Source organism: Lepus europaeus, chromosome 7 (assembly GCF_033115175.1).
Source record: "Lepus europaeus isolate LE1 chromosome 7, mLepTim1.pri, whole genome shotgun sequence".
Taxonomy (NCBI): domain Eukaryota; kingdom Metazoa; phylum Chordata; class Mammalia; order Lagomorpha; family Leporidae; genus Lepus; species Lepus europaeus.
The window spans coordinates 75,299,400-75,311,630 of record NC_084833.1 but is presented as its reverse complement, the minus strand read 5'-3'; the positions used below and the strand labels follow the sequence as shown (position 1 = coordinate 75,311,630).

Below are 12,231 nucleotides of genomic sequence, written 5' to 3'. Positions count from 1 at the left end.
GAGGTTTTTAGTTACCAGGTTGTACCTTTGACTTCTTTTTTGACCTCTTTGCTCTGTCTCAGTATTTTTATATTAATTGTTACTCTCTCAACCGTGAATGAATTCTGGCTTAGTCCCTAGGCCCTCACTTTTGGGTCCTCTTAGTTCTATTCCATGTACCTTATGAGAGAAGTCGTGCCCCAGCCATAAACATATCCAGCTTCTGGAACTAAAATTCCCTTAGACCCCACACTTGCCTGGGAGAGAAGTTTGGATGTGTTCCATAGCCTTGAATGAAGTTCAAATTCCTTACCATAGTACATAAGCAAGCCTCTTTTTGATCTGACACCTGCTCACTTCACTAGCTCCGTCTCTTGCCATTCCTCAACATATGTGTGCTGGTCAGTCAGTACTATAGAATTTCTTGAGCAATTTTTTGAAACAAGTAATTTCATTTCTCATCTCAGTGTCTTGGTACATCGTATGATTTCTTTCCATAAAAACATCTCATTTCACCTTTAATTCTTAGCTATCTCCTTGTCTTAATCTCAAAGCTAATATCAGAGCCTTTTCTAAGTCATAGCTTGACTTAGATGCTTCTTCTCTAAGACACAGAACTTACTCCACTATAGAAGTTGCTTTGCTTATTCTGTCTCCCACCTACTCCCAGATTTCAAAAGAGATTACCATACCTTATTAGACTTTGTACCTTGCCTCCACCTTATGGTAAGTATTCATTAAGTGACTGTTGAATAAATCAGTATATGAATGAATTAGTGAACTGATGCCTAATACATCCACTTAAAGCCTTTTAGAAAGTAGGTGTAGTATGAAGTTTAAGCAAACAATAGTATTGCAATATACTACAAGAAGTAAAAAAGCAGAAAGGTAATTAGTAAAAAATGTTATTTTTTTGGGGGCTGGTGCTGTGGTGTAGCGGGTAAAACCTCTGCCTACAGTGCCGGCATCCAGTATGGGCGCCGGATCGAGTCCTAGCTGCTCCACTTCCAATCCAGCTCTCTGCTTTAGCCTAGGAAATCGGTAGAAGATGGCCCAGGTCCTTGGGCCCCTGCACCTGCAAGGAAGACCTGGAGGAAGCTCCTAGCTCCTGGCTTTGGATCGGCACAGCTCCAGCCGTTGTGGCTAATTGGGGAGTGAACCAGCAAATGGAAGACCTCTCTCTCTCTCTCTGCCTCTCTTTCTTTCTGTGTGTAACTCTGACTTTCAAACAAATGAATAAATCTTTTTTTTTTTTTTTTTGACAGGCAGAGTGGATAGTGAGAGAGAGAGACAGAGAGAAAGGTCTTCCTTTTTGCCGTTGGTTCACCCTCCAATGGCCACTGCAGCCGGCGCATCGCGCTGATGCGAAGCCAGGAGCCAGGTGCTTCTCCTGGTCTCCCATGCAGGTGCAGGGCCCAAGGACTTGGGCCATCCTCCACTGCCTTCCCGGGCCATAGCAGAGAGCTGGCCTGGAAGAGGGGCAACAGGGATAGAATCCGGCGCCCTGACCGGAACTAGAACCCGGTGTGCCAGCGCCGCAAGGCAGAGGATTAGCCTGTTAAGCCACGGCACCGGCTATGAATAAATCTTTAAAAATAAAGAAAACATTATTTTTCTATCCATAGTATGTTTCTTTCTTTCTAGAAATAAACAGAAGTCTAATAAGTGCCAGTTGCTGAATCAAGATTAACCCAAATGTTACTAAAAGCAGTGGTCAATTTAGTCAAATGTAGGATTCATCAGTGGATTAAAAATTACTGAATATGTATTATATGTAAGTAAATGCTCAGCCTATGAGGATATAATGATGTAGTGAGAGAACATACCAAAATAATCCTAGTGAATCTGGAAAACATCATACCTAGTGAAATAAGCCAGTCCCAAAGGGACAAAAATCATGTGTTCTCCATGATCTGTGATGACCAATAGAGCACCCAAAAGGAAATCTGTAGAAGTGAAATTCACACTTGAGAAGCAATGAGTTCAACAGCCCTTGTCTTGACTGTCAAGGAACAGGATTTTTTTCTCTTCTTCACATTATTTGTTGAATTCTTTACTTAACATAGAGTTAATCATATGTGTATAAAGTCAATTGAAAATAGATCTCAGTAAAAAATAAGAGTGGGGATAAGAGAGGGAGGAGGAAGTTTGCAACTGTAAAGCTGTGTAGTTCTGCATACATTCCTACAGACTTACTTCTAAGGACACAGTTTAAGTAAGAACTTGCCATGGGACTCCAAATCCCATTAAGCTGGATGGTAAAAATGCCATCTTAAGTGTTAAAATGATCTAATGAAGTGTTAAAGTGAACATGTAGATAGGATTAAGTGTTAAAGTGATCATAAAAGTAGGATCAAGTGTCTGGTAATAATAATCGATAGAATTAAAAACGAGAGAATGTTCCCCCATGGGAAGCAGTCCACACAGCAGACTCATAGAATGACATTGCTTTAAGTAGCACTCTGACCTCAGAATCAGCACTTAAGGCATCTGGTATGGCTGAAAAGCCCATGAGAGCATTTCAGGCATGGAAAGCCATGACACTGTGGCAAAAAAAATGTCCTACATGAAGGATGTCTGTGAGTGAGATCCCAGAGGAAAGAAGTGGCCATCAAAGAAGGATATACTTTTCTCTGAAGAGAGGGGAGAACTTCCACTTTGCTTATGGTCTTGTCTAAATATTGATGGAGTTTGTGGATTCAAAAGGCTTCCATAGTCTAGGTAGCTCATGTAAAAAGCCTCAGGTGGTCACTGACATCATACATAAGAGTGTTAATTGTTAAATTAACAACAAGATTCACTAACTTTCCATGCAGGACATCTGTCTCAGTGAGTTGTATTGTGAGAGTTAACTGCAACACTTGTTAATTGTTTAATTGTTAAATTAACAACAGGAGTCACTGTTCATTAACTTCCCATGCAGGACATCTGTCCCCATTGAATCGTATTATGAGAGTTAACTGTATAACTAGTTCTCAGTTTTTTTGGTGAGTGTGCACATGTGTGCAAATTTTGGAATCTTTACTTAGTATAGAGTTGTTCTGTGTCCAAAGTTAATTGAAAATGAATCTTAATGGAGAATGGGATTGGGAAGGGGAGAAGGAGGAGGAGGGGTGGGAGTGTGGGTGGGATGGTGGGTATGGTGGTAAGAATAACTATATTTCTAAAGTTGTAGTTATGAAATTTGTACTCATTAAATAAAATGTTTTTTGGGGGACAAAATAATAATCCTATGACAGAGCATCCTGTTATAATAATATTAGAGATTCAGACAAGAATCTCTGGTTTCGGATAGAAAAAGATTAATCCCATCATAAATAATCTACAATTTGTGCAATGAGCACAGGCTGTGAAAATCAGACTATCCAGCTATTTAATGTTGGACAGGATAAATAATGGATTGAATAATTTCCATTCCTTGTCAGATGGTTATTTTGCTGTTTGATGACCTTACACTCTGAGTGATAAGGAAGTGAGAAAGTAGAAGGAAGTGCACAGGACCCAGAAGGGAGGGATCTATTCTTGCTAAAGGAAGAGAAGTGGAACCACAGGGAGGAGAGAATGGGGTAGAGATTGCTTTGATTATGGATTTAGCATTTCTTGGTATCTTCTGTTCCAATAGTAGGGAAAGGAAGAAGAGAGAGAGAGCCCATCATGGACTCAAAGGAAGACCTACCAGCAAAATATGGAGAAAACAGGAATAAAGAAGAAGAAACAAGTTATTCACATAGGATTATATGCTGTAGTGCTGCTAGTTATAAAACTTGATTCTGGGAACATTTTAGTGTTGAAAAATTAAAAGTTAAAGGAGGAATGATATAGACAGAGGTCTAAGGGGGAATGTTTATCATTAGGGTTGTGGGCTAAAACTTTTCACAAATAGTTCCTGTCTCCATTTAAACCACCTGAGAGACTGAACTTCCACCTCTTTTGAAGATTGATGTGGCTGCATGGCTTACTTTGGCCAATAAAATGTGAGTGGAAGTGACAGACATGTGGCATGAACAAGAAGTACTTGAGATTTGGGGTGTCAGTTTAAGCTAACCTTTTTTTAAACAATTTTTTCAAGATTTATTTATTTAGAAGCCAGAGTTACACAGAGAGAGAGGAGAGGCAGAGAGAGAGAGAGAGAGAGAGAGAGGTCTTCCATCCGATGGTTCACTCCCTAATTGGCTGCAATGCCGGAGCTGTGCCGATCTGAAGCCAGGATCCAGGAGCTTCTTCCCGGTCTCCCATGTGGGTGCAGGGGCCCAAGGACTTGGGCCATCTTCTGCTGCTTTCCCAGGCCAATAGCTAACCTTTCTTTATGTATAATACAATTTCCCATAAAGGAGGAGAAAGAGAGAGAGAGAGAGAAATTTTTAGGTTGCAGGACAGGTCAACAGAGTACTGTAAGAGATGGATTTAAGTTAGAAACAGTAACTTGTGAAGTTAAAATAGAATATTTTAGAATTGTCAAAATACTTCTGATTTTCTTTTCCTTCCAAACATGTATCTGTACATATTTATGTTTGTAATGTTCTCTTTCATACATGGCATCTGCTTCTATGATTTCAACCACTGACTGCCTCAGGGTGAATGATTAAAAGCTACAATATATCTGGTCATGATAGTATTACTCACATTTCTACCTGCCTACAAAAATATGCTTATTTTCAAAGATTCTTATTAAAGCTTTTCAGAGGTAGTCATGTCTAAAGACGAAATGATGAAACTCTCCGTAAGAGCAAACCTCCCTTACAAAAGTGTTCTTCCCCTTCTGTCAACAAAATCTGTACTCAAGCATTGGCGGTTAACTTAGATCGCTTCCTCTTCTTATTCTGCTTTGTCCAATCTTTTCTGCAAATGCTTCTCAGGCTTACCACCTTTTCTTTATTCACATCTTGGCTTCCCTAGTCCAAATTAAACTTAACTCACACCTGGATTGCTGTCATAATTTCATCTCCTCTCCATCCTCCCCAACACTTCCCTTTTCAAGGCTTCATTTCCCCTTCTCAAAGCTTCACCACAACCCCTCAGTCTCATGTCCAAGCCCCATAGCATTCAGCTCCTTAGTGCTCGCTAGCTGGGTTGTTGAGTCTGGCATGGATGCTGTGTTATAAACTACACTGCATTTTCTCACCTTCTTACTTCACCAGATTTCTTTCTTTTTTTTTTTTTTTTTTTGACAGGCAGAGTGGACAGTGAGAGAGAGAGAGACAGAGAGAAAGGTCTTCCTTTTACCGTTGGTTCACCCTCCAATGGCCGCCGCGGCCGGCGCACCGTGCTGATCTGAAGGCAGGAGCCAGGTGCTTCTCCTGGTCTCCCATGGGGTGCAGGGCCCAAGCACTTGGGCCATCCTCCACTGCGGGCCACAGCAGAGAGCTGGACTGGAAGAGGGGCAACCGGGACAGAATCCAGTGCCCCGACCGGGACTAGAACCCGGTGTGCCGGCGCTGCAGGCAGAGGATTAGCCTGTTGAGCCATGGCGCCGGCCTTAGTTCACCAAATTTCAACTCCACAAGTCTTCTCACTTTCATCTGCCAAATAAAAAATCCCAAACATCTTTAAGGCTCATCCTGTATTCCTTTTGCCCCCCAAGAAGATGTATCCAATAAATCCCACCAAACAGATCTCTTCCTTTCTCCACCCACATAATTGAAAGTTTTCTTAAAAGTCATATAGAACAAGCCTTCAATTTTATAGCTATGAGAAACTCACCAGTCTTACAACCAGAAGGTTTAAAACTAGAATCCAGGTGTCTTGAGTTTAGGTTCTGTCCCACAACTTAGTGCCTTTTTAAAAAATCAACTATGAGGGACTGCCACTGTGACGTAGTGGGTAAAGCCACGTCTGCAGTGCCGGCATCACATATGGGCGCCGGCTTGAGACCCGGCTGCTCCACTTCCAATCCAGCTCTCTGCGATGGCCAGGAAAAGCAGTAGAAGATGGCCCAAGTCATTGGACCCCTGCACCCATGTGGGAGACCCAGAGGAAGCTCCAGGCTCCTGGCTTCAGATCAGCCCAGCTCTGGCCACTGCGGCCATCTAGGGAGTGAAGCAGCAGATGGAAGATCTCTCTCTCTCTTTCTCTCTCTCTCTCTCTCTCTCTCTGCCTCTCTGTAACTCCTCCTTTCAAATAAAAAAATCAATTATGATATATTTTAGAATTGTTTTTAATCTTACATTTTGTTTAATGTTTATAAATAATCTATCCCTGATTAGATTATAAACAGCTTAGGAACAGTGACCGGTGCAAGGTCCACATTAGGTGACAAGCCCCTATTGTTGTGTATTGAAGGCTAAACTTCAGAGTAAGTGTTAGAACAGGATTCACATCCCCATGATGTCTGTCAAGTTAATGATTTTTATGAATATATTAGATACCTCCATACTTAATCAAAACCAAGCTGAGGGAACAGAAAGGCCTGAATTACTTCATACTTCCAAATAGTTCCTGAATGTGTCAGCGCTGCAACTAGCTTCAGTATTACTGTGACCTGCAGGGAGAGGGAGCTTATCCTGACTTGTACTGAGGCTGCAGATTTCCTGGTAACTTCAAGGGCTGTAGCACAAGGCAGGAAAGGAAGGGTGGGACTTCCCTTGTTACGGTAAAGTCTATACAGCTTTCTGGGAAGCTCATAAAAATATGAATTTTAGGAAGAAGACTGTCACTACTGAGAAAAAAAGAATGACGACACTGAAAGAGATGACCTTTAACTGGGAGGAAGTAGAAGGAAAAAAAGAGGAAGTAGCTAGAGCAAAGGAAGACAAAAGGAAATTTGGCACAACAGGGTAGGTTTTGTGAATACTGTGCTTTTATTTAAATAGAAGGTAGACAAATGAATTATTTTTAGACTGGTGCTGCAGGAAGATAAGGATGAAATGAAAGATTTAAATAAATACTCTGAGAATAGAATTAGCATATGTTCCCCAGGAATTGCTTTCCTATTTTGCTTCAATAAATACTAACTTGCTGTATCTTAAAATCCTATGTGAGACACAGTGATGTAAAAATAAACAATTGAGTTCCTAATTCAAAGAATGGTCAGTAAGCAGAAGAGACTTATAAATGAACAATTACAAGAGAGCCTGCTGTCTTCTATGTACTGTGTGTTAACAGAAGACAGAGGGGAAATGCTTACATAGTAGTGGGGAGGTCAAGGAATATTTATAATGATAAGTGAGGATAAGTTTGAGCATTTACCATCTGTCAGGCAGTCTGCTAAGTTCTTTATGTGGATTATGTATTTGATCCTCACAATAATGCAAGTTCTCATCTGTTCTCAGTCTTTTAAATTGTTTAAAAAAATCATTCATTGACTTAATTGTTTCATAAGCGAGATACAGACAGACAGACAGATAGAGCTCCCATCTGCTGGTATATGGCTCAATTACCAAGAAGGCCAGGCCTAGGCCAGGGCTGGAGCCAGGAGCCAAAAACACAATCTAAGTTTCCCACATAGATTGCAGGACCCCAATCACTTGAGCCATCATTGCTGTCTCCTAGGGTCTACATTAGCAGGGAGTGGATCAGGAGTCAGAGTCAAATGCTGAACCCAGGTACTCCAATGTGGACAAAAGTATCTTAACCCATGTCTTAAATATCTGCCACTCTTCTCACTCTTTAGGTACAAAAATGAGACATAGAGAAGTGAAGTAACTTATCCAAGATCAAACCTAAGTGGTGGAGTGAAAGTTTAGCAAGGAGAAAACTTGGGTCGAGTGTAAAACAAAACAAAAAAGTAAAAAAATAAAGTAAAACAAAAAAGAATTGGCAGAGAAGGAGGGCAAAGAGGGAATTTGGGAGAGGATATTCTGTACAGAAATAGCAACAGGAAAGTGGCTGGCCCACAAGGACATTAAGTCACAACTGAAGACTCACAAGGATTCACTCTACTGGAATGTTCAGTGCACTGGTGGGGGGTAGAAGGTAGAATGAATTGAAGGGAAGATGATAGGCCTGGGTCAGATCACAAGTGGTGGCCCATGTCTTGCAAAAGAGTTTTGGCTTTATCCTGAAATCTCTGAAGGATGAAATAAGGATAACAAAATAAGAATGTTGGTATTGTGCAAGTCTGTGACTATGCCACCTTACATGGCAAAAGAGACTTCACTATGAGTAAGTAAAGATCTTGAGTGCCGGGAAGAGGATGGAGAGGGGGCACCAAGTAGCAGTGGTTGTATGACATCATTCCCTCCCAGTCCAGCATGGTGTTATGTTCCTGCCCGTCCCCATCCAAGGTGAGGACCCACACTGAGTTTGGCACAGCCCCTCTTGTTCCCAGCAGTGGCAGCAGGCAGAGCCCCACCATGGATGGCACCACAGCTGAGTCATGGCCAAGTGCCAACTCCCTGCAATAGGCCACCCAGCCGCCACCACAGCCTTGGAAGAAACGTCCCAAAGACTTCAAATATGGGGAGATTCTGGGCAAAAACTCTTTCTCCACTGCATCTTCTGAGAGGCATCTGCGTACGCTGGCAGTTGCTGCCTCTAGTGTCAGAGCTGCCCACAGTGTGTCCTGTGCTCAGCTGTGAGCCCTTCTGGTGTTTCCAGTTTGGTGCCTCAGGTTGTCCTGGCTCAAGAACTGACAACCTCCAGAGAATATGCTATTAAAATCCTGGAGAAAAGGCCGGCGCCGTGGCTCAACAGGCTAATTCTCCGCCTTGCGGCACCGGCACACCGGGTTCTAGTCCCGGTCGGGGCACCGATCCTGTCCCGGTTGCCCCTCTTCCAGGCCAGCTCTCTGCTGTGGCCAGGGAGTGCAGTGGAGGATGGCCCAAGTGTTTGGGCTCTGCACCCCATGGGAGACCAGGATAAGCACCTGGCTCCTGCCATCGGAACAGCGCGGTGCGCCGGCCGCAGCGCGCTACCGCGGCGGCCATTGGAGGGTGAACCAACGGCAAAGGAAGACCTTTCTCTCTGTCTCTCTCTCTCTCACTGTCCACTCTGCCTGTCAAAAATTTAAAAAAAAAATCCTGGAGAAATGGCATATTATAAAAGGGAACAAGGTCCCATATGTGACCAGAGAGCAGGATATGATGTCGCACCTGGATCTCCCCCTCTTTGTTAAGCTTTACTTTACTTTTTTTTTAAAGATTTATTTTATTTATTTGAAAGAGTTACATAGAGAGGTAGAGACAGAGAGAAAGGTCTTCACTCCCCAGATGGCCACAACAGCTGGAGCTGTGCTGATCCGAAGCCAGGAGCCAGGAGCCAGGAGCTTCTTCCAGATCTCCCGCACGGGTGAAGGGGCCCAAACTTGAGCCATCTTCCACTGCCTTCCCAGGCCATAGCAGCCAGGACTAGAACCAGCTCCCATATGGGATGTCGGCGCTTCAGGCCAGAGCTTTAACCTGGCCTAAAGTTAAAGAAGGGCCATAGTGCTGGCCCCAGCTTTACTTTACTTTTTAGGATGACTATTTTGGCCTTAGTTATGCCAAACATGGAGAATTACTTAAATACATTTGCAGAATCGGTTCATTTGATGAGACTTGTATGCTACCTTTTACTGCTGAGATTGTGTGTGCTTTAGAGTTCTTGCATGGAGGACCTTACACCAGAAAGTATCTTGTTAAATGAAGATATGCACATCTGGATCACAGACTGTGGAACAGCAAAGGTGTTGTCTCTAGGGAGCAAGCGAGCAGGCCAGGGCAAACTCATCTGTTGGAATAGAATGGTAGGATGTTTCTGCATAGCTGCTTACAGAGAGGTTGGCCTGAGAAAGCTCAGGGCTTTAGGCTCTGGGATGCATAACATACCAGCTCATGGGATATCACCATTCCAAGCTGGAAACCAGTATCTTATATTTCAGAAGATCATTAAGTTGGAATATGACTTTCCAGAAAAATTCCTCCTTAAGGCAAGAGACCTTGTGGAAAAATCTTTGGTTTTAGATGCCACAAAGCAGTTAGGCTGTGAAGAGATGGAAGGGGATGGCTCTCTCAAAGCTCACCCATTCTTTGAGTCCACCAGCAAAAAAGCTCTGAGGCTCACGGCCTACCTACAGGCCATGTCTGAGGATGACAAGGACTGTTATGGCAAACATGATAGTCCCCTGAGCCAGTTTAGCTGCATGCAGGTATCATCATTATCCTCCTCCCACTCTGTCTGCCATAAATGCTGGCCTGCCCCGGAGTGGGGGCGGCAACATAGAGCAGTACATCTGCACTTGGACACTAATTCTTTGGAACTGGACTTAAGAGTTTTCCACAGATGAGAAGAGGTTGTTACTGGAGAAGCAGGCCAATGGAAACCCCTGGCACCAGGTTGTAGAAACAATTTAATACCAAAAATGGGTCCAGTGGATAAGCTAAAGGGTTTATTTGTCTGATAAAGACAGTTACAGCTCACATTTATATTACGTGGGTCCTATCAACAAAGTCCTGAAAGATGAAATCTCACGGTTGTAAGAACTCTGACCAGAGGCCAGGCATTTTAAAACCTTCTTTGTGCACATGCCTAATAGGCGGTATTGCCTGTTGCTCCCAAATGGTGCAGGAAGATCCAGGAGGTTTGGAGGCAGTGATACCAGAGCCACCCCAATGCTGCCATGCAGTGACAGGGCCTATGGCCAGACTACCCTTTGCTGCCAGGACACATGCCACTTGCTAGCAATCTCAAGGGGAATGCAGGTGGCAGAAACCTTGTAGCCTTTTTACTTAAAAGAAAAGAAGAGGGGCTGGAACTGTGGCATAGCAGATAAAGTCACTGCCTGCAGTGCCGGCATCCCATATGGGCACTCGTTCAAGTCCCAGCTGCTCCTCTTCCAATCCAGCCATCTGCTATGGTCTGGGAAAGCAACAGAAGATGACCCAAGTCCTTGGGCCCCTGCACCCACGTGGGAGACCCGGAAGAAGCTCCTGACTCCTGGCTTCGGATCAGCGCAGCTCCAGCTGGTGGCCAATTGGGGAGTGAACCATTGAATGGAAGACCTCTCTCTCTCTCTGCCTCTCCTCTCTCTGTGTGTAACTCTAGATTGGAAGAGGAGCAGCCAGGACTAGAACTGGCGCCCATATGGGATGCCGCATTTCAGGGCGTTAACCCGCTGCGCCACAGCTCCAGCCCCAATTAAATAAATCTTTAAAAAAAAAAAAATGGCCAACCACACACACACAAAAAAAACCAATAACAAAAAGGAATTCAGAGTCAAAAAAAAAAAGAACTTGAGATGGAGAGATTATTCTGGATTATCTGAGTGGAACTCACAGGTTCTTCTAAGAGGAAGAGAAGAGGGGCACAGACAGAGAAAGAAATGTACCAAGGGAAGCAGAGGTCAAAGGCAGAGGAATTGGGAGCATGTGATGCTGTTAATTTTGAAGGTAGAAGGTGTCATGAGCCAAGAAATGTAAGTAGCCTCTAGAAACTGCGAAAGCTAAGGAAATAGATTCTTCCCTAAAGCCTTCAGAGGAAGTGCAGCCCTGCAACATTTTGATGTTAGCACCATAACACTATTTTGGGCTTCTGACTTCCTAGAATTGGACGATAATAAATTTAAGTCACTAAGTCTGTAGTAACTTGAATGAGCATCTATTCTGTAAAAAATTCTATCTTTATACATTAATCCTAACTTCATGGCCAATATCATGGGTGTTCAACCTATGCAACCACACAAGCCATGCTTAAGGACCCCACACTTGGTTTAATGCCCTGCTGTTGCTGTCTTGAAATTATTAATGGTTATTTAATAATGAGTTTTCAGCATTTACTGGGTCATTACTGCTATGGCTGAGAATATTACCCAATGTGTTAAGTGGAAAAAAAAGAACCCAAGATTGAAATCCTGAAGAAAACTAATGTCTAAGAGGGAGATAAAGGAAAATAAACTCTCAAAGGAGATTGAAAAGGAATGGCCAGAGATGGAGAATAGACTAGAAATGCCAAATGAAGGGAAAGTTTGAAAAAGGATGTATCAAGCTCAGTTCAGCATCCTTGCTAGAATTCCCTTCATCTATTGCTGAGGCCACAATCACACCATCAGGCATAACTGGATCTACAAGGGAATTTTTATAAAGTTACAGGAAGTAAAATTAAAATATAATTTTATTTTGGTGCATAGTTTTATATAATATTCATTTTCCATAAATGTTTTTAAAGATTCATTTATTTGAAAGGCAGAGTTTATAGAGTGTGGGAAACAGAAAGAGAGAGAGAGAGATCTTTCATCCATTGGTTCATTCCCCATATGGCCTCAATGGTTGGAGCTGGTTCAGTCCAAAGCCAAGAGCTTCATCCCAGTCTCCCACATGGGTAGCAGGGCCTAAGGATTTG

At 43.0% G+C, this 12,231-nt stretch overlaps 1 long non-coding RNA gene and 1 pseudogene across 1 annotated transcript in view; both read left to right on the top strand.

Moving 5' to 3' along the window:
- LOC133763326 (uncharacterized) overlaps nucleotides 1–12,231 on the top strand; it is a 127,977-nt gene that overhangs the window by 71,938 nt on the left and 43,808 nt on the right. The window lies entirely within an intron of this gene.
- On the top strand, nucleotides 4,670–10,522 carry LOC133764872 (3-phosphoinositide-dependent protein kinase 1-like; annotated as a pseudogene).